Raw genomic sequence first — 24743 nt, 5'->3', positions numbered from 1 at the left:
AGCAATTGCTTACTAGTCTTTCGACCGTACTCCTATGCTGTACACTGAAGACTCTTTGATTTGTGTGTGGCATAATAAAGAGTTATTACCCAAAAAGATTTTGTTACAAAAAATGTAACTGCATATCACATAAAAAAAGTTTGTGATGTGGTTACTGGATTTGACCATATGGAAATAAAAAGTGGATAAGTGAAACTTAACGGGTTACACTTCAGTCTCAACGGAAAAATATCTCTGGACAATCACAAGTTTTCGCTAAGGGGGTACGTTCATGAAAAACTCACACTATTTAAAAGACGCAGAAAATCTACAATTGTGAAGTATGACAATGAAATTCTGTACCATGCTTTACATGACATTAACACATTTATTGTTAAGTTCTTTGGATTATATACGTGTAACATCTTTATGGAATCTAAAAATTCTAAAAAAAGTATCGTTTTCTCAGAAACCATTCAAGAGATTTCTACAGAATTTTCTATGTTTAATCTCTTTGAATATGGTAAGCTTCTCTCATGAGGATGTCTTAATACATAGAGTAGGAGTATTTTAATAATTTTAATTATAATTATGTAACTATAAAATAAAATTCATACAAAATTCCAAGAGCTTTGCTCCATATCTCAGATTACACTCCGAATTAAAAAAAAATACGTTCGTGACCATATTTACTGTGGTAATAAAAATAAATGCACATAAGTCCATAACGCTAACCTTCATGGATGCTGAGAAAAAGGTAAATAACGTTCAAAAAACAATAGTTTCAGGAAATTCAATTTAAAGTTCAAACTAACGTTTTTCTTGTGTCATCTCTTCAGAAGGACTTAGATTTGTACTCACGGTCGTCTTTCACTTCAAGGTTTCTCTTCTGGTTTCTTGTGTTCTGCTATTTTGCTCAAGATTTTTTGAGTGAAATTTCCTAAGGCCCATTCTCTCTAATACCTTCACCATCAAAACGTTCCCTTCAATAAACGCTACAGTTGCATAGTCAGTCGCAATTCTGATAACTGTAGCAGATTCAAATGTGGATTTAGGGTCTCGTTTCTATACGAGTCAATTGAGAGACTGTAACTGTTTGTAAGATATTGATGAGGGTCAAAGATTATCTGTAAAACCAAGCAGTGTAAATCACAGCTTTCTAGCTGCTGCCTGTGCAACTTTGCTTGAAAGTATGAACGGATTCGTTGTTCACCGGGCTAGTATTGAATTTCTGCTTGAAAAAAGTGGACGTAGCAGGACATCTACATCTACATCTGCATGGTTACTCTGCAATTCACACTTAAGTGCCTGGCAGAGGGTTCATCGAGCCATTTTCATACTACTTCTTTACCATTCCACTCACGAATGGCGCGTGGGAAAAACGAACACCTAAATCTTTCCGTTCGACCTCTGATTTCTCTTATTTTATTATGATGATCATTTCTCCCTACGTAGGTGGGTGTCAACAAAATATTTTCGCATTCGGAAGAGAAAGTTGGTGATTGAAATTTCGTAAATAGATCTCGCCGCAAAGAACACCGCCTTTTTTCAGTTACTGCCACCCCAACTCGCGTATCATATCAGTGACACTCTCACCCCTATTGCGCGGTAACACGAAAAGAGCTGCCCTTCTTTGCACTTTTTCGATGTCCCCCGTATATCCTACCTGGTAATGATCCCATACCGCACAGCAATATTCCAGCAGAGGACGGACAAGTGTAATGTAGGCTGCCTCTTTAATGTGTTTGTGGCATCTTCTAAGTGTTCGGCCAAAAAAACGCAGTCTTTGTTTCGCCTTCCCCACAATATTATCTATGTGGTCTTTTCAATTTAAGTTGCTCGTAATTGTAATTCCTAGGTATTTAGTCGAATTGACAGCCCTTAGATTCGTGCGATTTATCGTATACTCAAAATTCACCGGGTTTCTTTTAATACCCATGTGGATGACCTCGCACTTTCCTTTGTTTAGTGCTAATTGCCACTTTTCGCACCATACAGAAATTCCTACTAGATCATTTTGTAATTGGAATTGATCGTCTGATGATTTTACTAGACGGCAAATTACAGCGTCATCTGCAAACAGTCTAAGGAGGCTGCTTAGATGATCACCTAGATCATCTATATAAATCAGGAACAGCAGAGGGCCTGTGACACTACCTTGCAGAACGCCAGATGTCACTTCTGTTCTGCTCGATGATTTACCGTCTATCACTACGAACTGTGACCTCTCTGAGAGTAAATCACGAATCCAGTCACACAACTGACACGATACTCCATATGCACGCAATTTGATTAATAGTCCTTTGTCAGGAACGGTATCAAAAGCCTTCAGAAAATCTAGGAATATGCAATCGATCTCCGATCCATTGTTGACAGCACTCATTACTTCGTGGTAATAAAGAATTGTGTCTGCATACTGTGTTGCACAGAACGATATTTTCTGAATGCGTGTTGGTTATGTATCAATAAGTCATTTTCTTCAAGGTGATTCATAATGTTCGATTACAGTATATGCTCCGAAATCCTACTGCAAATTGAGGTCAGTGTTATGGGTTCCTAATTCAGTGGGTTACTCCTATTTCCTTTCTTCAATATTGGTGTGACCTGCGCTACTTTCCAGTCTTTAGGAACAGACCTATCGTCAAGTGAGCGGTTGTATATGATTGCTAAGAAAGGCGCTACTGTGTCTGCATACTCTGAAAGGAACCTGGTTGGTATACCATCTGGACCGGAAGACTTGCCTTTCTTAAGTGATTTGAGTTGTTTCGCAACTCCTAAGATATCTACTTTTATGTCACTCATGCTAACAGCTGCTCAGGTTTCGAATTCTGGAATATTTATTTCGTCTTCTTTCGGGATGGAATTACGGAAAACTGTATTTAGCAACTCCGCTTTAGTGGCACCATCATCGGTAACATTTCCATCGCTATCGCGCAGCGACGGTATTTACTGTTTTTGCCACTGGTGTACTTTGCGTACGACCAGAATCTCTTTGGGTTTTCTACCATATTTTGAGACAATATTTCATTATGGAAGCTATTAAAAGCATCTCTCATTTACATCTGCACTAAATTTCGAGCTTCCGTGAAACTTAGCCAGTCTCGGGGATTTTGCGTTCTTCTGAATTTCGCATACTTTTTCCGTTGCTTCTGCAACAGTGTTCAGACGTGTTTCGTGTACCATGGTGGATCAGCCCCGTCTCTTATTAATTTATGCGGTTTGAATCTATCAATCGCTGTCGATACTGTATCTTTGAATTTGAGCCATATCTGGTCTACGCTTTCATAATTGATTTGAAGGAATGAAGACTCTCTCTTAGGAATGCATCAAGCGAATTTTTATCTGCTGTTTTAAATAGATATATTTTGCGTTTATTTTTAGTGGTTTTGGTTGATAAGGTTTTGAGCCTCGCTACAGTGACCTTGTGTTCACTAATCCCTGTATCCGTCATGACGCTCTCTATTAGATCAGGATTATTTGTGGCTAAGAGGTCGGTTTTTCGCAACCATTTACAATTCATGTGAGTTCATGAACTAATTGTTCAAAGTAATTCTCAGAGAAGGCATTTAGTACAATTTCGGAAGATGTTTTCTGTCTTCCACCGGCTTTGAACATGTATTTTCTCCAACAAATCGAGGGTAGATTTAAGCTACATCAATTATAACTATATGAGTGGGGTACTTATTTGTAATGAGATTCAAATTTTCTTTGAAGCGTTCAGGTATTATATCATCTGAGTCGGGGAGTCGGTAGAAGGAGCCAATTATTATTTTGGTGCGGCTGTTGAGTATAACCTCTACCCATGGTAAGCAGGAACATCTCGTCGAACATTAGAATATTTCTCAGGCACTTTTGATGCGATTTCATTATTGAACTTTGGGATCTATTTTGTACGAGCTCTACTAATAAATAAAAAATAAAAAGTGACATTTTTGGTCAGTTTTATGAACATTCCCCTTGAAGGTTATGCTCGAAACAAGAACCTTGGACGCTGACGTCAACTGCAAGATACGTAACAGGTTTGTTTTCCCTATAAGGTTTCCCTCGTAACTGTTTACTACAACTGTTGCTGTAGCAGTGGTAGACATTGAAAAAAAATTTCGATTGATTTACTTCAACACATTATTAAGGGGGCGTGGTCGTAAATTTAGCCTAAGCCACAAGGACGACAGACGACTGTAACGCATTATCGAAGAGAGGTACTGAGGGTAGAAACCTCTTGCGTGTGCTAATGCTTGCCCCAAGTCTGTAACAACTACTATCCAATGACAGCTGTTTAACAACTATTGCCTTGTAAAAGGACAAAAATAAAAGAGGTCTTGCACTGAAGAACGAAAGAAACTGGCACAGCTGGCTAATATCGTGTAGGGCCCCCGTGAGCACGCAGAAGTGCCGCAACACGACGTGGCATGGACTCGAGTAATGTCTGAAGTAGTGCTGGAGGGAACTGACACCATGAATCCTGCAGGGCTGTCCATAAATCCCTAAGAGTACTAGGGGCGCGATCTCTTCTGAACAGCACGCTGCAAGGCATCCAAGACACGCTCAATGATGATCATCCCTGGCGAGTTTGGTGTCCAGCGGCAGTGTCTAATCCCAGAAGAGGGTTCCTGGTGCCTCTCTCGCAGGATCTTTTTCTGGCCGCAGCGATGTCGGAGATTTGATGTTTTAACGGTTTCCTGATAATCACAGTACACTCGTGAGTTGGTCGTACGGGAAAATCCCCACTTCATCGCTACCTCGGAGATGTTGTGTGCCATCGCTCGTGAGCCGACTATAACACCACGGTCAAACTCAGTTAAATGTTGATAAAGCGCTATTGAAGCAGCAGTAACCGATCTTACAACTGCGCCAGACACTTGTTGTCTTATATAGGCATTGTCGATTGCAGCGCAGTATTCTGCCTGTTTAAGTATCTCTGAATACACATGTCTATACCAGTTTCTTTGGCGCTTCAGTGCATAATACATCAATATTTTACGCCTCAAGAGATTGATACGCAACTAATTATTTCATTCACAAATGTTGTCAAATTATTGCACTGGACAAATAACAGACTGACACTTATAATTTCAAATATTATTACAATTTCTAAGCAAATTTGAAGTATGAAAAATTAATAAACTTTCCTGAGAAATTAATCTTATGTTAGTTCCATGTTTTACTTCTGTTTATAAAAAATATAAAAATAAGTTGTGTTACCAGAATTATAAATAAATACAAAGTTACAATTCTGATTCTGTACGATCGTGTCATCAATTTAATGCGAGTATCGTATTCTCCAGTCCGTAACAAAAGTAGGGCCACTGACTTGCTCCATTACACCTCCCAGGAGCTATCACGTTAATAACATGTAACGCCATCTCTAGTCTTCATAAAGCGGACCAGACGAAGCACCATAGCGTGTCTCTGTGTTCCTTAGATCAGCAACATATGAGGTCAGCCATGTGAACACGGTTCTGGGCTTCCTGAGAGACTGGTGTCCACCAGATACTCATCACGAAGTTGCATAACAAAGGGTAGCAGAGGGTCACTGAGAATGTTGAAATAAACATCGTGATCATATTCACGGTGACCTCATTGAGTTAGTCCAAGTGATGGTACCAAAAACACCCCAAAATAATCACAGAACCACTTCCGATCTGAACTTTACACTCGCCGCACTCTGGGTTTAACTCATCATTGGGACCTAGGTGCGATCGACGCTTCGCACCATCGTCGAATCACACTTCATACCTCCAGTCACATGCTGTCCAGTTTCTGTGTCGTTTGATTCACTGAAAACATACCGCTGTGAGCAATGGCTTTTTTGCATTGAACACGACATCAAAGGTGTACTGCGTGCTGCTCCCATTGAAGCGTTCGCCCGGAAACATTGAGATTAAGCTGCAGTCACTGACAGCAGCAATATCTTTGGCGTTTAAAACCGATTCTCTTCGATAATGCGTTACAGTCGTCTGTCGTCCTTGTGGCTTAGGCTAAATTTACGACCACGCCCCCTTAATAATGTGTTGAAGTAAATCAGTCGAAATTTTTTTTCAATGTCTACCACTGCTACAGCAACAGTTGTAGTAAACAGTTACGAGGGAAACTTTATAGGGAAAATAGACCTGTTACGTATCTATGATGTTTAAGACACCCGTGTTGCTGTAGACATCCTTACTACTATTTTGTTTTATAATATAGTTGATCAGTCGTGGTACACGTCTCCTATATTAAGCAACGTACACTGGTTACACAGAACACACGTCTCGAAACACTTAACAAGCTTGAAATACCAAACTCATCGTTATAAAGTTGTCTTCCCGAGTGTCCCCAGTCAGCATGACGTAATCCCTTGATACTAAACGGTTGGTTCCATGATACCGTACAACGAAGACCTGTTACAATTTAGAAGCTATTTCAGAAGAGTACAGCTTTCATATTTTAGTTTACTCATTAGTTACTCCGACAACTTTTATTTGTATGAATTCTTAAAATATGTCTAAGCGTACAAGAATATAATCATAATGAACACTGGTTAGGATCGGAGGTGTCGATCTAGAAAAACGAATTTGGACAAAAGAAAGGGCAACTTCACTTTGCGCAAGACAAAACTTAGCCACAGGAAACTTAGAAGAACGTTAGAATAGGAGGTACACTTGGAAGACACCAGAGAATGAAAGAAGATATCGAATTGATCACCTTTCGTATAATATACAGACAGAAAGGGTTATTCATGTGTTAACACTGACAGTGGCAATAACCTAGTGCCAATGAAACCCCAGTGGTCATTCCCGACATCAAAGAAGTCATCTGCGAATTTAGAAACACGATAAGTTGAATAAACAAAAATTTCAGATCACCTTAGACTATGTGACGTAAGGTATAAAAGACTGCAAGTAGTTAATGGTGTAGAGAACCGTAAGAATTGCTTTAACAACAATTGCAGCAGCAAGTTATTCGGAAATCAATTTAATTGAAACCGTATGAAAACTCAGAAAGAACTGATGTAGGTAAGATGTTAAGTGATAAATAGGTAACTGAAACAGGGTAACATAGATGATGCAACCAACTTATATGCATCTCTTTAGGGAGCAATGACAAAAGAACACAGCCATTAGTATAGAAAAATAGTCGGATAGTGAAATAAACAATAAACACGAACGATACTTAGGAAAGCTCTACAGCTGGCCAGTAGAAATCTCACCACTTTAAATGGCGACACTGTTCAAGACGATGATAAGGGATATTCAGTCCTCGTTTAATAATTTCACAAAACCGTAGCAGATATTGGTCACACACAGCAAAACTTTTCGTACAGCGCAGGAAGCTTGTTAGAACGGTTTATGCCCTTGGAGAATAGCTTCCGATAAAAGCAAGATCGGATTTGTATAAAATTACCGCACACTCCACCTTGTATGGCGAGCATAAGAAAACAATGGTAAATTTTGGACAAATGGAAGGGAGCACTGAAAGCTCGGCTTTAAGACCCGTAAGGGAACTCGAGAAGTTAATTTAACACTCGGGGTATTTTACAAAAACCAAGAACTCGTGTATTGCATTAGTAGATTTTAAAACGTGTTTTGAAAAGATGGACTGGAATAAAAATTTTTTATCAATTACTGGGACTTCTAAATCATCTTATCCATTTGAATTAGACTGAAGTAGTCACGACAAACGTAATGACAGAGAGATCGAAATCAGGGATCTGATACGGCAATGGCAATGGAAATTCAGGAAGTGGGGGATTAGTTCAGTGTGCAGCGGTTCAGTGCGGGGAGAAAATCGGAATGACACGATTTTCTGATGACAAAGCACCATTCATCGTAAGAAAATAGTGTCTCGTGCTAGATGATAAGCCCATAAAGAATGAGGAAACTAAGGTTACGGTGAGCTAAAGTGGACTTTCTGGGTGACTAAACGTTAATTCTCTTCAAAAAACTCTTTGAACTGGTGGACAAATTCTAGTAGCTCTGAAACAGAATAGAGAAACCAGGAACATGCTTGAAAGACACGGTAATAATGACTGTGCAAGGGGAAAGTGATTTGTACCAAAAGAAACTGCTGCTAACGTAGAGTCCAGAGAAAGGCTCAAAGTATGTTTACAGGAGGCTGCTTACAAAAAAATGGCTCTGAGCAATATGGGACTTAACATCTGAGGTCTCCAATCCCCTAGAACTTAGAACTACTTAAACCTAACTAACCTAAGGACCTCACACACATCCATGCCCGAGGCAGGATTCTAACCTGCGACCGTAGCGGTCGCGCGGTTCCAGACTGAAGGGCCTAGAACCGCTCGGCCACTCTGGCCGGCGGCTGTTTAAAGGTGGCGTCTGTATGGGTGTCAAAATTAAACAGTGAGAAAGACAGAAATGAAATAATTGGAAGCCCCTGAAGCATGGTAAAAGCGATGGTCTAACTGAGATAGAAGAGAGGAGATTCTGCAACGAATCAACGAGGAAAAATTTTTAATAAAAACATACGAATTAGAGAAGAGAATCACATGGGTAGAAAGAGTACTTTGAGGGCATCTATGAGGAGGAGGAGAAGTATGTTGTCGCTATATAAGAAAATATGAATCCCGATTTGTAGGAAATACGGGAGGAGCAGAGAAAGAGATTTGACAGACTTCGGAATTCTACAATCATTGTGGGAACTCGCAGCAAAACGATAACTTAAATTTGCGTGTGGAATGTATGAGACTGGACGCATACATATCACTTTCCAAAGAACGACGTTAGCTCGATCCCGAAGATAGCAGGAGCACATATAATCACTTTGGCAGCTCATGCATCCAAGTGTTGGACAAGAATAACAAAGACAAATGTTGGAACGAGGATAAATGATCTGTCAGATGATGACCGGTTCGGTTTTGTGAAAAGTTGAAGGCAGTGGAGAGATAGTTCTGTCGTTGCTGTTCATGATGGAGACATGACAGGAAAACACAAGACCCCTTAGGTTCGTCGCTCTAGGAAAGTTGTTTGATAACGGAAAATGCTGCAAGATACATAAAATTCAAGACAAAAATGGGCACTGTATATCGGGAAAAATGGGTAACGAGCGACAAGTACAATAACCACGAGGGAACAGAGAGAAACAGAGAACTATTGAAAAATGAGCAGGAGAAGGATTTAGTCTTTTTCCTCTGCTTCTGAACTGCTACATTGAGAGGTGATGGCGTAAATAAAAAAAATGTGGCATCAACATTCAGAGTGAAATAATATTAATGATAACATTCGTTGATGATATCGCTGTCATAAGTGATAATGACGAAACCTGGACGACCTGTTGAATGGAATGAAGAGTCCACTGAGCGCAGAATATGGATTGAGAATTAAGTTGAAGAAGTGTATCAGAAATCATAATGTGGCCGTCGGAGTTTACTGTAAAATGTGTTAATTTATTGAAAATTTGACGATGAAGACATTGGATTACGCGACACCGGTTTACAATAAACCGGGATAAAATTATTCGAGTTTTATTATCACCTGCTGACAATTGATAATGACAATGAAACAAAATCTCTGTGGCAAATGGAAGGCTGTCCTGGAGTAGCTAATGATGTGTAACACTGCATCACTGGACCACATAATAACCTGATAATGTAATAACTACGACAATCATTCATACTGTCACATACGCACCATGAAATACTATTCGAGGATTAATCGAAACAACTACTCATATAGAGAAAATAGTGCAGGTACTAAAGTGAATGATTTACTGTATTGGCTGCAACAGTACATTCGTAATTAAAATTTATACTTGAGGGCTAAACTACATTGACGGAAAAAAATGGCAACACCAAAAAATAATTAATGTAGAGTAATGAAATTTAGTAATACATTTGTCTAAAAAACATATTTGAGTTATTAACATTGTAAGCTCAGAGGTTAATGGAAGCGCGAGGTAAGGCATTGCAAGGTGAAATGCTGGTAGATTAATAACGAGTGTAACTGCCAGATTACTGAATGCAAGCATGCTAACGTGCATGAATTGTGTTTTGCAGGTGCAGGACGTGAGTTTGTGGCATGGAGTTCCGTGCCTGCTGCACTTGGTGAGTCAGTACAGGGGCGGTTAATGATGGTTGTGGATGACGCTGGTATTGTCTACCGATCATGTCCCAAGTGCTCAACCGGAGACAGTTCATCAGGCCAAGGCATCATATCGACACTCGGTGGAGCGTATTGGGTTAGAACATCGGTTTATGGGTAAACGTTATACTGTTGACAAACACCCCTGGAATGCTGTTCATGAATTTCAGCACAACAGGTCGAATCATCAGAATGACTTACAAATTTTCAGTCTCGGTGGGTGGGGTAAGCACGATAGTCCACCTGCCATGATATGAAATCACGCCCCAGACCCTAACTACAAGTCAGGACCCAGTGCTTGTAGCAAGCAGATGGGTTGGTTACAGGCCCGCAGCTGGCCACCTTTTATCCACAACACAGCCATTATTGGCACCAAGGCAGTACCAGCTTTCCTCAGAAAAACACAACAGACATGTGGAAGTTCGGGTCTCGTCGTGCTCGCATCGCCTAATGATAACGCTATTGTTTGCGATGAACTGGAAGTCCGGGTTCGAGCCCCAGTCCGGCACCAATTTTCATTGTAGTCACTCAATTAACAGATGATAGTTTCCCTATTCGTAACTGCGAATACTTTTAATCTATTTCATAACAGCTTTAGTCGCCACATTCTCTGTTCCTTTGGACATAGTGCATGTTCAAATGGTTCTAAGCACTGTTGTTGTTGTGGTCTTCAGTCCTGAGACTGGTTTGATGCAGCTCTCCATGCTACTCTATCCTGTGCAAGCTTCTTCATCTCCCAGTACCTACTGCAACCTACATCCTTCTGAATCTGCTTAGTGTATTCATCTCTTGGCCTCCCTCTACGATTTTTACCCTCCCCGCTGCCCTCCAATGCTAAATTTGTGATCCCTTGATGCCTCAAAACATGTCCTACCAACCGATCCCTTCTTCTAGTCAAGTTGTGCCACAAACTTCTCTTCTCCCCAATCCTATTCAATACCTCCTCATTAGTTATGTGATCTACCCACCTTATCTTCAGCATTCTTCTGTAGCACCACATTTCGAAAGCTTCTATTCTCTTCTTGTCCAAACTGGTTATCGTCCATGTTTCACTTCCATACATGGCTACACTCCATACAAATACTTTCAGAAACGGCTTCCTGACACTTAAATCTATACTCGATGTTAACAAATTTCTCTTCTTCAGAAACGCTTTCCTTGCCATTGCCAGTCTACATTTTATATCCTCTCTACTTCGACCATCATCAGTTATTTTACTCCCTAAATAGCAAAACTCCTTTACTACTTTAAGTGTCTCATTTCCTAATCTAATTCCCTCAGCATCACCCGATTTAATATGACTACATTCCATTATCCTCGTTTTGTTTTTGTTGATGTTCATCTTATATCCTCCTTTCAAGACACTGTCCATTCCGTTCAACTGCTCTTCCAAGTCCTTTGCTGTCTCTGACAGAATTACAATGTCATCGAAGAACCTCAAAGTTTTTACTTCTTCTCCATGAATTTTAATACCTACTCCGAATTTTTCTTTTGTTTCCTTTACTGCTTGCTCGATATACAGATTGAATAACATCGGGGAGAGGCTACAACCCTGTCTCACTCCTTTCCCAACCACTGCTTCCCTTTCATGCCCCTCGACTCTTATAACTGCCATCTGGTTTCTGTACAAATTGTAAATAGCCTTTCGCTCCCTGTATTTTACTCCTGCCACCTTCAGAATTTGAAAGAGAGTATTCCAGTCAACATTGTCAAAAGCTTTCTCTAAGTCTACAAATGCTAGAAACGTAGGTTTGCCTTTTCTTAATCTTTCTTCTAAGATAAGTCGTAAGGTTAGTATTGCCTCACGTGTTCCAACATTTCTACGGAATCCAAACTGATCTTCCCCGAGGTCCGCTTCTACCAGTTTTTCCATTCGTCTGTAAAGAATTCGCGTCAGTATTTTGCAGCTGTGACTTATTAAACTGATAGTTCGGTAATTTTCACATCTGTCAACACCTGCTTTCTTTGGTATTGGAATTATTATATTCTTCTTGAAGTCTGTGGGTATTTCGCCTGTCTCATACATCTTGCTCACCAGATGGTAGAGTTTTGTCATGACTGGCTCTCCCAAGGCCATCAGTAGTTCTAATGGAATGTTGTCTACTCCCGGGGCCTTGTTTCGACTCAGGTCTTTCAGTGCTCTGTCAAACTCTTCACGCAGTATCTTATCTCCCATTTCATCTTCATCTACATCCTCTTCCATTTCCATAATACTGTCCTCAAGTACATCGCCCTTGTATAAACCCTCTATATACTCCTTCCACCTTTCTGCCTTCCCTTCTTTGCTTAGAACTGGGTTGCCATCTGAGCTCTTGATATTCATACAAGTGGTTCTCTTCTCTCCAAAGGTCTCTTTAATTTTCCTGTAGGCAGTATCTATCTTACCCCTAGTGAGACAAGCCTCTACATCCTTACATTTGTCCTCTAGCCATCCCTGCTTAGCCATTTTGCACTTTCTGTCGATCTCATTTTTGAGACGTTTGTATTCCCTTTTGCCTGCTTCATTTACTGCATTTTTATATTTTCTCCTTTCATCAATTAAATTCAATATTTCTTCTGTTACCCAAGGATTTCTATTAGCCCTCGTCTTTTTACCTACTTGATCCTCTGCTGCCTTCACTACTTCATCCCTCAGAGCTACCCATTCTTTTTCTACTGTATTTCTTTCCCCCATTCCTGTCAATTGTTCCCTTATGCTCTCCCTGAAACTCTCTACAACCTCTGGTTCTTTCAGTTTATCCAGGCCCCATCTCATTAAATTCCCACCTTTTTGCAGTTTCTTCAGTTTCAATCTGCAGTTCATAACCAATAGATTGTGGTCAGAATCCACATCTGCCCCTGGAAATGTCTTACAATTTAAAACCTGGTTCCTAAATCTCTGTCTTACCATTATATAATCTATCTGATACCTATTAGTATCTCCAGGATTCTTCCAGGTATACAACCTTCTTTTATGATTCTTGAACCAAGTGTTAGCTATGATTAAGTTATGCTCTGTGCAAAATTCTACAAGGCGGCTTCCTCTTTCATTTCTTCCCCCCAATCCATATTCACCTACTATGTTTCCTTCTCTCCCTTTTCCTACTGACGAATTCCAGTCACCCATGACTATTAAATTTTCGTCTCCCTTCACTATCTGAATAATTTCTTTTATCTCGTCATACATTTCATCAATTTCTTCATCATCTGCAGAGCTAGTTGGCATATAAACTTGTACTACTGTAGTAGGCATGGGCTTTGTGTCTATCTTGGCCACAATAATGCGTTCACTATGCTGTTTGTAGTAGCTAACCCGCACTCCTATTTTTTTATTCATTATTAAACCTACTCCTGCATTACCCCTATTTGATTTTGTATTTATAACCCTGTAATCACCTGACCAAAAGTCTTGTTCCTCCTGCCACCGAACTTCACTAATTCCCACTATATCTAACTTTAACGTATCCATTTCCCTTTTTAAATTTTCTAACCTACCTGCCCGATTAAGGGATCTGACATTCCACGCTCCGATCCGTAGAATGCCAGTTTTCTTTCTCCTGATAACGACGTCCTCTTGAGTAGTCCCCGCCCGGAGATCCGAATGGGGGACTATTTTACCTCCGGAATATTTTACCCAATAGGACGCCATCATGATTTAATCATACAGTAAAGCTGCATGTCCTCGGGAAAAATTACGGCTGTAGTTTCCCCTTGCTTTCAGCCGTTCGCAGTACCAGCACAGCAAGGCCGTTTTGGTTAATGTTACAAGGCCAGATCAGTCAATCTTCCAGACTGTTGCCCCTGCAACTACTGAAAAGGCTGCTGCCCCTCTCCAGGAACCACACGTTTGTCTGGCCTCTCAACAGATACCCCTCCGTTGTGGTTGCACCTACGGTACGGCCATCTGTATCGCTGAGGCACGCAAGCCTCCCCACCAACGGCAAGGTCCATGGTTCGTGGGGGAAGTTTTAAGCACTATGAGACTTAATATCTGAGGTTATCAGCTCCCTAGACTTAGAACTACTTAAACCTAACTAACCTAATCACAGACATCCATGCCGGAGGCGCGGTTCCGGACTGAGCGCCTAGAACCTCTCGGTCACAGCGGCCGGCGCATCCATGTTTGAAGGAACTTTGCATCGTTTTTCAGAATAACACAAGGACTCCAGTTCAAAATGGTTCAAGTGGCTCTGAGCACTATGGAACATAACTTCTGAGGTCATCAGTCCCCTAGAACTTAGAACTACTTAAACCTAACTAACCTAAGGACATCACACACATCCATGCCCGAGGCAGGATTCGAACCTGCGACCGTAGCGGTCGCGCGGTTCCAGACTGCAGCGCCTGGAACCGCTCGGCCACTCTGGCCGGCAGCACTCCAGTATCGTATCGATCTTTCGTTAGCGTCGACAACTCCTTCCTGGTGTTGAGATTTTTCCCTGTCAGTGTAGTTTGTGTTGTAAGGTTGTGAAAATAAATGGTAAAAGATATTAGATCTTTATACTGATTTTAAGTCAACAGTCTTGCAATGTAAATGTAAAATGTTACTGAGAAATTGCACTTAACAAGTAATCACCACTTAGCTGGAACTTTTTATGACATCGCAGTTCAGTGGCAGAAAAAAATGTTCATCTCCTTTCTCGTACCTTTTGGAGTCATTTTACGTCAAGTATTACGTAGTGACACATCTTTTCTTGTAGTATCTCCATATAAGGCCATGTTATAAATATTCCTTCATAAGTATTTCAGCGGTCATCATAGGATGTTCCCAGGTGCACACCGAGTACACACCATTGCCGCAAAGAACAGGTTGCCACAGACTACTACTCTCAGAGTCGGTACGAAAAAGCCAGTCTATGTGTAAATAGTGTAGCTCTTGTACAAGTACAATAAATGTTTTACCTACCATGCTTCCTTTTGACATACGCTCTACTTTTTTGTGAAATAATGGATGCAGCATATAATATTCGCCACCAATAATAAAGGGCTGTGATGGGAATGGCAATATTTATGCAGACGGTTTCTCCTGTTACTTATTGGTGGCGCCATTGGTTACTGATATAGAACGGTGGCTTATACTTTGAAATATTTCAGACTGTATTATGAACTGAAATTAATAAACTTCCAAATAAAGACTATTGTGTGCATTTATGTTTCGCAGCTGAGTGCGTTTATGTGTACGTTACTGTCTTGATACAAGAGTGGGGTAGCAAAATTATATAAGCGATAAACTTAACATTAAAATTGGTGACGTAATGGACGAAGTGAAGGAATTCTGCTACCTTGGACGCAAAATAATGAAAGACGAACAAGACAAGATGGATGTACAAAGCCGATATGCACAGGAAAAGATGTCGTCTCTTGCTTCAAGAAGTCTGCTAGCATCAAATATATGTTTTCATACGAGGAAGGTAATTCTGAGAATGCACATCTGGAGCACGGCGTTTTGTGGAAGTACATCTTTACTAGGTGAGAACCGACCAGAAGAGAATCCAAGTGTATGGTGTTACAGAAAGATGACAATTTTGTGATCAGTAATAATACAACGTAAGGATGTTTTCTGGAGAATCATCCGAGGAAAGAAATGTTTGGAGAAACCTAAGTAGAAGATGAAGCCGGATTATAGGACGTGTGTTAACATATCACGAAATAGGCCGGCCGCTGGTGGCCGAGCGGTTCTGGCGCTACACTCTGGAACCGCGCGACCGCTACGGGCGCAGGTTCGAATCCTGCCTCGGGCATGGATGTGTGTGTTGTCCTTAGGTTTAAGTAGTTCTAAGTTCTACGGGACTTATAACCTCAGCAGTTGAGTCCCATAGTGCTCAGAGCCATTTTTTATCACGAAATAACTTCCATGCTACTAAAGGAAGACGTGGATGGCAGGCACTCAAGGGGAAGAACGACTTCGTTTATCCAACATATAATCGAAGATATGGGGTATAAGTGCTACACTGACACGACGAGGTCGGTACATTAGAGAATGTTTGGGGCCGACCGCAGTGACCGAGCGGTTCTAGGCGCTTCAGTCTGGAATCGCGCGACCGTTATTGTCGCAGGTTAGAATCCTGCCTCGGGCATGGATGTGTGTGATGTCCTTACGTTAGTTAGGTTTAAGAGTTGTAAGTCTAGGGGACTGATGACCTCAGATGATAAGTCCCATAGTGCTCAGAGCCATTTGAACCATTTTTTTTTAATGTTTGGGAGGGCCGCATCAAAGTATTCGGTAGACGGTTGATAGAAAGCAGCCACTGAGCACTTTTCAAAAATGTATTTATGGTGCTCACGGACTGTTGACATGATTTTTTCTTACTTTCTCAAATAACTCGAATCATATTGCGGTGTCTAACTGTAAGTTTGTGAACTTCTCTTCAGTTGAAACTTCCTGGCAGATTAAAACTGTGTGCCCGACCGAGACTCGAACTCGGGACCTTTGCCTTTCGCGGGCAAGTGCTCTACCATCTGAGCTACCGAAGCACGACTCACGCCCGGTACTCACAGCTTTACTTCTGCCAGTATCTCGTCTCCTACCTTCCAAACTTTACTTTTCGGTAGCTCAGATGGTAGAGCACTTGCCCACGAAAGGCAAAGGTCCCGAGTTCGAGTCTCGGTCGGGCACACAGTTTTAATCTGCCAGGAAGTTTCATATCAGCGCACACTCCGCTGCAGAGTGAAAATCTCATTCTGGTTTCTCTTCAGTTGTTCATTTATGAACTTAAGCATGCCGCCTACCCATGGTGTGGTGCACTAGGGAAAGATTGGCTTCTTTCTTGACCTCAAGACCGTGAATTGGCTCCATCAGTGGCGTGGAGCAATGTGTTGGAGATATGCAGACCTATACCTGGATGTTGTCACGTTGATCAAAAGCACACATCGTTGTGGCTTTATTTCGGGAACAGGTCTGTGTGGTAGGTGAATCGAGATCGAGAAGGGGTCACTAGAGTGCCAATCATCAGGAATTTCCCACGTAATAGGGTCTCCAAGAGCGCACTGAGAGCCGACTATTATTTCACTATAGAAGTGCGTGCTCAGCCACCTCTCAGAACACATGAATTTCTACCAACAGCTTTTGGCTCGATCCCTAGGGTCCCATGGCATATGGTGTGTGTTAATAAGAGAAATGTGTGATCTGGATTAGCGGGCACGTACAGGGAACTTATTTTTAATATGGCATGCGATTGCCATTAAAGTGTCGGTGGGACAGATAGGTGAGGGATTATTTTCAGATAGGTAATGTTTCGCTTCAACAGCCATCCTCCCCATTGGAACGTAGCAAATTTTGAGGCTGGGTATTTTGTATTGAGTTGTATATTATGTTTACGACCCGGGATCTTAAACTAAACCCCTGTGATAGACAACGATCCGTCACCACGCCGCACGGTGGTCGCTGAGGGATGCTGAGATTTTACGGTTACAGCGGACTGACTGCACCATACAGACTCCAGCCTACGAACCGCGAGTTCGCCAGACCCGTAACCAGCCAACGAAAACTAAGTTTCCTGGGGTGTTCGCCGTCTGGAAATTCCCTCCACCTCCCCCCTCCCCCGCCCCCTCTGCCACCTCCACCTCAGGAGTCACGCGTGTTTTATCGTGTGCCACCAAATCGTCAAGAATATGCACTTGGATAGTAATTATACGACAGTGGCAAGTTATCGGCACAGTTCGTATCTACTTCTGTTGTTTCCAAAGGGCAACGTGGGAACATGTTGCTGACTAAGATACAAGGTACTGTAAACCATTCTGACTTTGCACAAGTTGACAATTTGCAACCGGTTCCATTTGCTAGCGAAATGCGCCTATATATACGTTCCGTAGACCTAAGTACTTTCAGTGCCTCACGCTTCTGAAGAGTATTAGTTATTATGGCCATCTTCTAGACTCTAAAGATGATAATACAATGCAGTTTGCTTGGGAATTGGGGAAATAAAAAGAGGTGTTGACCAACTGTTGCAGGATGAACTAGGGTCACGTTACCAGGTCACAAGATGTTTTAAACCAAGTGCAAGTCTGGGTCACGTGATAGAACATGTAGGTTCGCTTTGCAAAGACTTCACAAAGGAAGACATCGTGGTGATAGTGGGTGGGGCGGACAACAGCATAGATAGGAAAACCAATTATTCAATTGAGAGTGACCTGGTAAAAACAGATTCAGCAACGAGACATACTGGTGTTGGGCTTGTATCAGTTCCGAGGCGCCATGACCAGCGCCATTTAAACTCTTCTGCTAGAAGAGTTAATTTAGAGGTGGAACGGCTGCTTGAATCAGATATGGGGTCTCAGATCAGCGTGGTTCCTGTTGACACTATCAGCAGGTGGGACTACACTAGGCATGGCGTTCACCTCAACAGGAAGGGAAGTGAAAACTGTCTGAGCTAACAGCAAATAACTTAAAGGGGGGACACTGTCACAAGTGGTAAAGTACCAGTGGTTAGAAGTGACAGACCAGCAGTTTTTTTGGGGTAGGAAGGGGAGAAACAAAAGATCTACAGAGACAGGCTGAAAATGAAATTCACATTGATAAAACAGGCAGACAGAAAGCAAATTTTAATTAATACTATTCATGCAGACAGCCTCGGAATGAAACTAGAGATACTCTAAAATTGGCAGGAAAATTAGGTTCATCCAGTTGTAATTCAGCCAGTGCACAAAATCAGTTATCGTTATTGCATCAGAATATCCAACGACTAAGGGGTAACCTTATTGTGTTGCTTATTTGTGTTGAAGAAATAGAGTTGAGCAAACCAGTTGATATAATCTGCCTCTCTGAACACCATGTGACCACTGGTATAGATGTTAAATGTTACAAGATTCAAGTTAGCTTCTTACTTCTACAGAGAAAATATGGAGAAAGGGGGAGTTGCCACATTTTTCAGAAACTTATTTTGGTTTCAGGAATATTGATATTAATAAATTTTTGCTCAGAGCAGCAATTAGAAGCTTGTGCAACAGAAGTAGTATTTAATATTAAGCCCTTTATAATAGTAGGCATATACAGATCACCTGCAGGAAATTTTAACCTCTTGATAAAAAATCTGGAAGCTCTGCTGTCTCAACTCATGATAAAAAAAAGAAATAGTGGTTGCTGGTGATTTTAATGTTTCGTTATTGAAAAGTTCTGTCAGTGAACAATTATTGCAGTCTGTAACACTATCATTCAATTTAGTTCCTACTGTGTACGTTGCTACTAGGGTATATAAATGCTCAGAGACTGCTATTGATAATATCTTTGTTGGCAAATGTAGGGATAAAAGTCATATCACAAAACCAATAGTAAATGGGCTATTTGATCATGACATGCAGCATCTTGTCTTATATGTTGAAACTTTTCAGGATAAAAAATCTATTAAATCTGAGTACAGGAGGGTAATAAATAATTCAAAAATAGAGAAATTCAGGAAATTACTCGAAGACATGAACTGGATAGATGTTTACAATACTTCTGACTAAAATGGAAAATACAAAGTATTCATTAATAAAGTTATCTCCACTTTTGAAAATTGTTTTCCCCTAAAGGTAACTCAAATCACACAGAAGAAAAAAATAATCTGTGGATTACACAAGGAATAATGATATAATGTGGGACATGATCTACTATCTAGGAACAGTTCTGATGTTAGAATTGTAATGTATTACAAATAATACAGTAAAATATTGAAGCAAGTGATCTAGAAATTGAAGCAGCTTTATTATGAGAAAAAGATAATTACATCATTCAATAAAATAAAAACTGTATATGATATAGTAAAGACAGAGACAGGTGGGGCCAAAAAGGAAGAGGTATAGATAGCTCTACAAATAAATGAGACTTTGGTAACAAGTGCATATAGTGTTCCAGACCTCTTAAACAAGTACATTATTTCTATTACTGACTGACAGCTTGCGGTTATCAGGGTCAGTAAATGGTGCAATGGAGTATCTAAGGCCAGTCTTTAAAAATAACTTCAGTGAAATCTAAATGACTCTCATGTCTCCCAAAGAAATAGCGTCCATCATGAAATCCTTGAAATCTAAGTATTCCAGTTAACCAAAGAGTGCTCAAGTGAGTTGAGTCCTATCATAAGTTATTTGTATAATAAATTTATTATCAGGAGAACATTTGCAGACTGGCTAAAATATGCCAAAGTTAAGCCTCTTTAAAAGAAGGGGGATAAAGTGATACCATCAAACTATGGACCAATTTCACTTTTTTCGGCTTCCCCAAAAATATTTGAAAAGGTTGTGTTCAAGTGTCTCCCTAAGCATCTGACTGCAAATAATATATTGTCCAAGTCACAGCTTGGATTTCTTAAGGGTTCTGAAATAGAGAAAGCTTTTTACACTTACATTGAGAGTGTACTTAATTCATTAGATAATAAATTGGAGGCTACTGGCATTTTCTGTGACCTGTCAAAAGCCTTTGATTGTGTGAGCCACAGCATTCTCTGAAGTAAATTAGAATATTACGGTGTCACCAGTAATGCTGCAAAATGCTTAGAGCTTTAGCTATCGAACAGAAGACAAAGGGTGTCGTTGCGAAATACCTGTACAGTAAGCAGTCAGTCTTCATCTAACTAAGTATTAATAATACGTGGTGTTCCTTAAGGTTCCATCTTGGGTTCATTGGTTTTTCTTGCATACATTAATGATCTCTCATCTGTTACATTGCCATATGATAAGTTTGTTTTATTTGCAGATGACACAAACATTGCAATAAGTAGCAAGTCAAGTACAGAGTTAGAAATAACTGCTAATCAAATTTTCGCTGATATTAATAAGTGGTTTAAAGCTAACTCACTGTCATTACACTTTGAGAAGACCCACTATATGCAGTTCAGATTCTGTAAGAGATTGTCTTCCGGTACGTGTATAACATATGAAGACATGCAGATCGAAGAGGTTCACAGTGTTAAATTTCTGGGAATACAACTCAGTAATAAATTCAGTTGGGAAGGACATATCACAGAATTGCTTAAGCTCCTAGACAAGTCTCTATTTTCAGTGAGAATGATGTCAAGTGTAGGAGATGTAAATATTAAAAAAACTTGCATATTTTGCTTAATTTCATTCTATGTTATTTAAGACCATATTGTGGGTCAACTCATCAAACCGAGGAAAATTTTTTAAGCTCCAAAAGCGTGTGATAATAATCAATGGTGGCGTAAATTCCAAGAACATCATGTAGAAACCTGTTCAAGGAACTTTGTATTCTATCTTTATTCCTTAATGAAATTTGTTGCAAGTGATACATCTCTATTTCCAAACCTAGCTCAGTACATAGTATCAATACTAGGAATAAGAAAAATTTACATAAATACCTAAAATTACTTACCTTGGACCAAAAAGGGGTACAATATTTAGGAACACACATTTTCAATAAATTGCCAGCAATCATTACAAACTTGGTTTCATATAAAGCACGGTTTAAACAGGGTTTGATAAACTTCTTGATAGGCAACTCCTTCTACTCTACAGATGAATATCTTAACAGGGACTGTTAAGCCAGCTCAAGTAAAAATGTCTGTTAGATTTCAGTTTTGACAGCACTTGGTCACAACAATTAGGTATTTTGTGTATGATAAATTTATTACTAGTGCATAACAATGTTTCATTCTGACAGCGTGTTAATTCTGTAAATATTAGCTGTTCCAGTTTATCGGATTGTATTCACCTATTTCGACAATCTCGTGACAAATGATCTGAGTAGTAAGTATGATGGTAATCCCAAAGGTAAGGTCTCCTATTTTTTTATAATTACATAGACCTGTTTATTTCTACAATGGTTTATATCAGTTTACAGCTTGAACATTTAGCTATTTTTCTACTCAACCACCATTTCTGTCGATGCATCTTTGTAGACGCTGTAGCAGTTTTTGTATGCCCATGTCATACCAGATCGCCGCCATGCTGTTCAGAAAGTTATGAACCTCTTCTTTCACCTCGTCGTCGGAGCTGAATCGTTTTCCGGCCAAATATTCTTTTAACCTAGGGAACAGGTGATAGTCACTGGGCGCCAAGTCAGGACTGTAGGGTCGGTGGGTGATTATGTTCCACTGAAACAGTTGCAGGAGAGAACTATTTGCCGAGAGATGTGTGGGCGAGCGTTGTCATGGAGAATGTGTACGCCCTTGCTCAACATTCCTCTTCTCCGGTTCTGAACTGCCCATTTGAGATTTTTCACAGTGTCACAGTAGCTGTCAGCGTTAATTGTGGTCCCAGCGATTCAGCTCCGACGACGAGGTGAAAGAAGAGGTTCATAACTTTATGAACATCATGGCGGCGAACTGGTATGACATAGGCATACAAAAACTGCCACAGCGTCTACAAAAATGCATCAACAGATATGATGATATGTCGAAAAATAGTTAAATGTTCAAGCTGTAAAGTGATGTAAACCATTTTAGAAATAAACAAGTCTATGTACTTATAAAAAGATAGGAGACCTTACTTTTGGGATTACCCTCGTATTATATTCAAATGTTTTGCGTTTGTGTGTTATACTTTCTGACATGTTCAACACCAGCGAGAATCATCTCATTTTTTGGGTGTATGGAACGAAAACTGAATCAAATCTAATCTAATCTGAGAGATACGTATCTATTTGAGACGAGTTTCCTGTAGTGTTACCTGTGTTAAAAAGCCGGTGGTAAAAACTAGGAATTAGTGGTGACAAATAACGCTTTTGTGTAAAATTGTGGTACTTCATTTTGCGCTGGATGTGGTTAATGGTGTAACATTTGACACAGAATCAACAATAGTCGTCGACGTTGATACTAGTGTGACTGGCTTACTCCGGTATGAAATGTCGTAGTGAAACAATTAATTGTTCGTGGAAGGCTTCAGACTGACACACTGTTTCTTCTTTTCTGTACACAGGTCCTTATAGTACCCGTTATTTTCTTCCCTCAGAGTAAGATCAACTCACTTTTTTTATTCCCAAGGCATGAATTGGCAGTTTCCTAAGCATGTAACTTATTTAAATAATAAATTAGAGAGAGAGGGCGATCAAGAGACATATGAAGGCAGAAAGGAATACATCCACGGTTTTTCAAAGTCTTTGCAACAAACATTTTCAGGTTATTTATCAAATCATTGGGAGCACTTCCTGTTAGAGACAATATTTTTTGGGTATATGCGAGTCCTCTGTACCTTCTGAAAGCGGGTAGACTGAGCTTATAGACAATCCTTCTTAAAGTTTTATTATATAGAATCACGCTATCCATTCACTGTAGTAGACAGCATGCGGAGGAGACACACCTGCTTAGTAGGCACTGATAGGTCGGTGAAATCGCGTCGTCCCAGGACTGACGAAATCTAAAACAGGACGTCTAGAGGTGCTGGGTAGCGTGACGAAACAGTTTGTCCTAAACAAAAGTTGTTCCTCATGACGAGATTTAACAATCTTGGGCATCGTAAAGAAACTTTGCAGCATTTACTCCAGTCTTCTCTTAGTCCATTTGCTCCTCCCTCCTGTCTTCGTCTATTTACCTCTGCCCCCTGTCTCTGCATCTCTCTATCTACCCCCTCCCCCCTCTCTATCCATCACCCCCACCAAAATATACCCACAAAATCTCTTTGCAGGTAGTGAGTAATGCATGTACCAAGTTTGGCTGAATTCGATTCGATACTCATAATTTCTACATCTTCTCCTGACATGTATTACACATATATATAATGTCTGAGTCTCTTCGTTTTACACCACACGACTCTCGAGAGGATGTTAAACTTACCTGTGGTGTTCAGTCGTGTGGCTTGATCTTACATCACGAGACACGATGAAAAAATAATTGTCTCCCTCAGTATTCATTCTTGCGATCTAGTTGACACACAAAACGACGAAAGGAAGGCACAAATTGCATTGCATACGTTTAAAAGTCCTCTAAGGCAACCGCATAATGGGTGTAAATGCTAAGAAGTCTTTTCGGACAGTTTTACGTCGCACCTATGGCAGGGGGAATCTTACTCCCACAGTATTCTTGTAGAAATAAAAACTTACGTGCCTAACAAGTTTGACTGAAATCGCTCCACGTGATCCTGGATTATGCTTCAGTGTCCTCTTCATTGCAAGCCTTGTGGTATGTAGGTGAATCTTTACTCCTCAGTGCCTTTTTCCAAATAGTGAGTAGTAGTAAACCATTGATTCCTTAAGGAATCGATTTCCCCTCTATAAAAGAGCATCGAACTTCTCAGCACTTTAAAAATGAGTTAATGTGTTAAATATTTGACGTTAATCATAAAGCTTCGAAATAGGTCTGAAATTATGTTTGAAGTCTCTATGTGTTCTCATTCTCAAACACTGAATGGGGATAGTCCGGGTAGCTCGCGCTCCGTTTTAAGGAAACGTAGTTCTGCATGCATCTGGTTGTTTATGACGTCATATCTCGTTAACTATGTTTTGTATTTTTATGATGCACAAACAGAGAAAATTTAGTAAGTGACAGATTTTTTCCCTTCTGATGAGCACAGTGTTTCGTTCATGATAGAAAGTGACACGGGCAAAATATTCGGACTAAATCGATCCAGCGATTTAGGAGATGGTGGGCATACATACATATACTTGTTTTTATTCGACACTAAGAAGTTGGGCGTTCTGACTACTTGATGTCTGCTGCAGCAGTAGCAATTTTTCTGGCCAGCGCGCATGTGCAGAGCAGTCAGGGTTATAGTGTGGAGGGGGATAGTGACCCGCGTTCACATTTAGTGATTTTGATGTTTCCTGATTTCCTCTTCGTTTAC

General features: G+C 40.4%; 1 protein-coding gene across 1 annotated transcript in view; it reads left to right on the top strand.

Annotated features, from left to right (window-relative positions):
• LOC126252527 (uncharacterized) overlaps positions 1-24743 on the top strand; it is a 180258-nt gene that overhangs the window by 130318 nt on the left and 25197 nt on the right. The window lies entirely within an intron of this gene.

This window comes from Schistocerca nitens, chromosome 4 (genome assembly GCF_023898315.1).
Source record: "Schistocerca nitens isolate TAMUIC-IGC-003100 chromosome 4, iqSchNite1.1, whole genome shotgun sequence".
NCBI lineage: Eukaryota > Metazoa > Arthropoda > Insecta > Orthoptera > Acrididae > Schistocerca > Schistocerca nitens.
The sequence above is the reverse complement of the archived record's forward strand: the minus strand, read 5'-3'. Positions and strand labels throughout refer to the sequence as shown.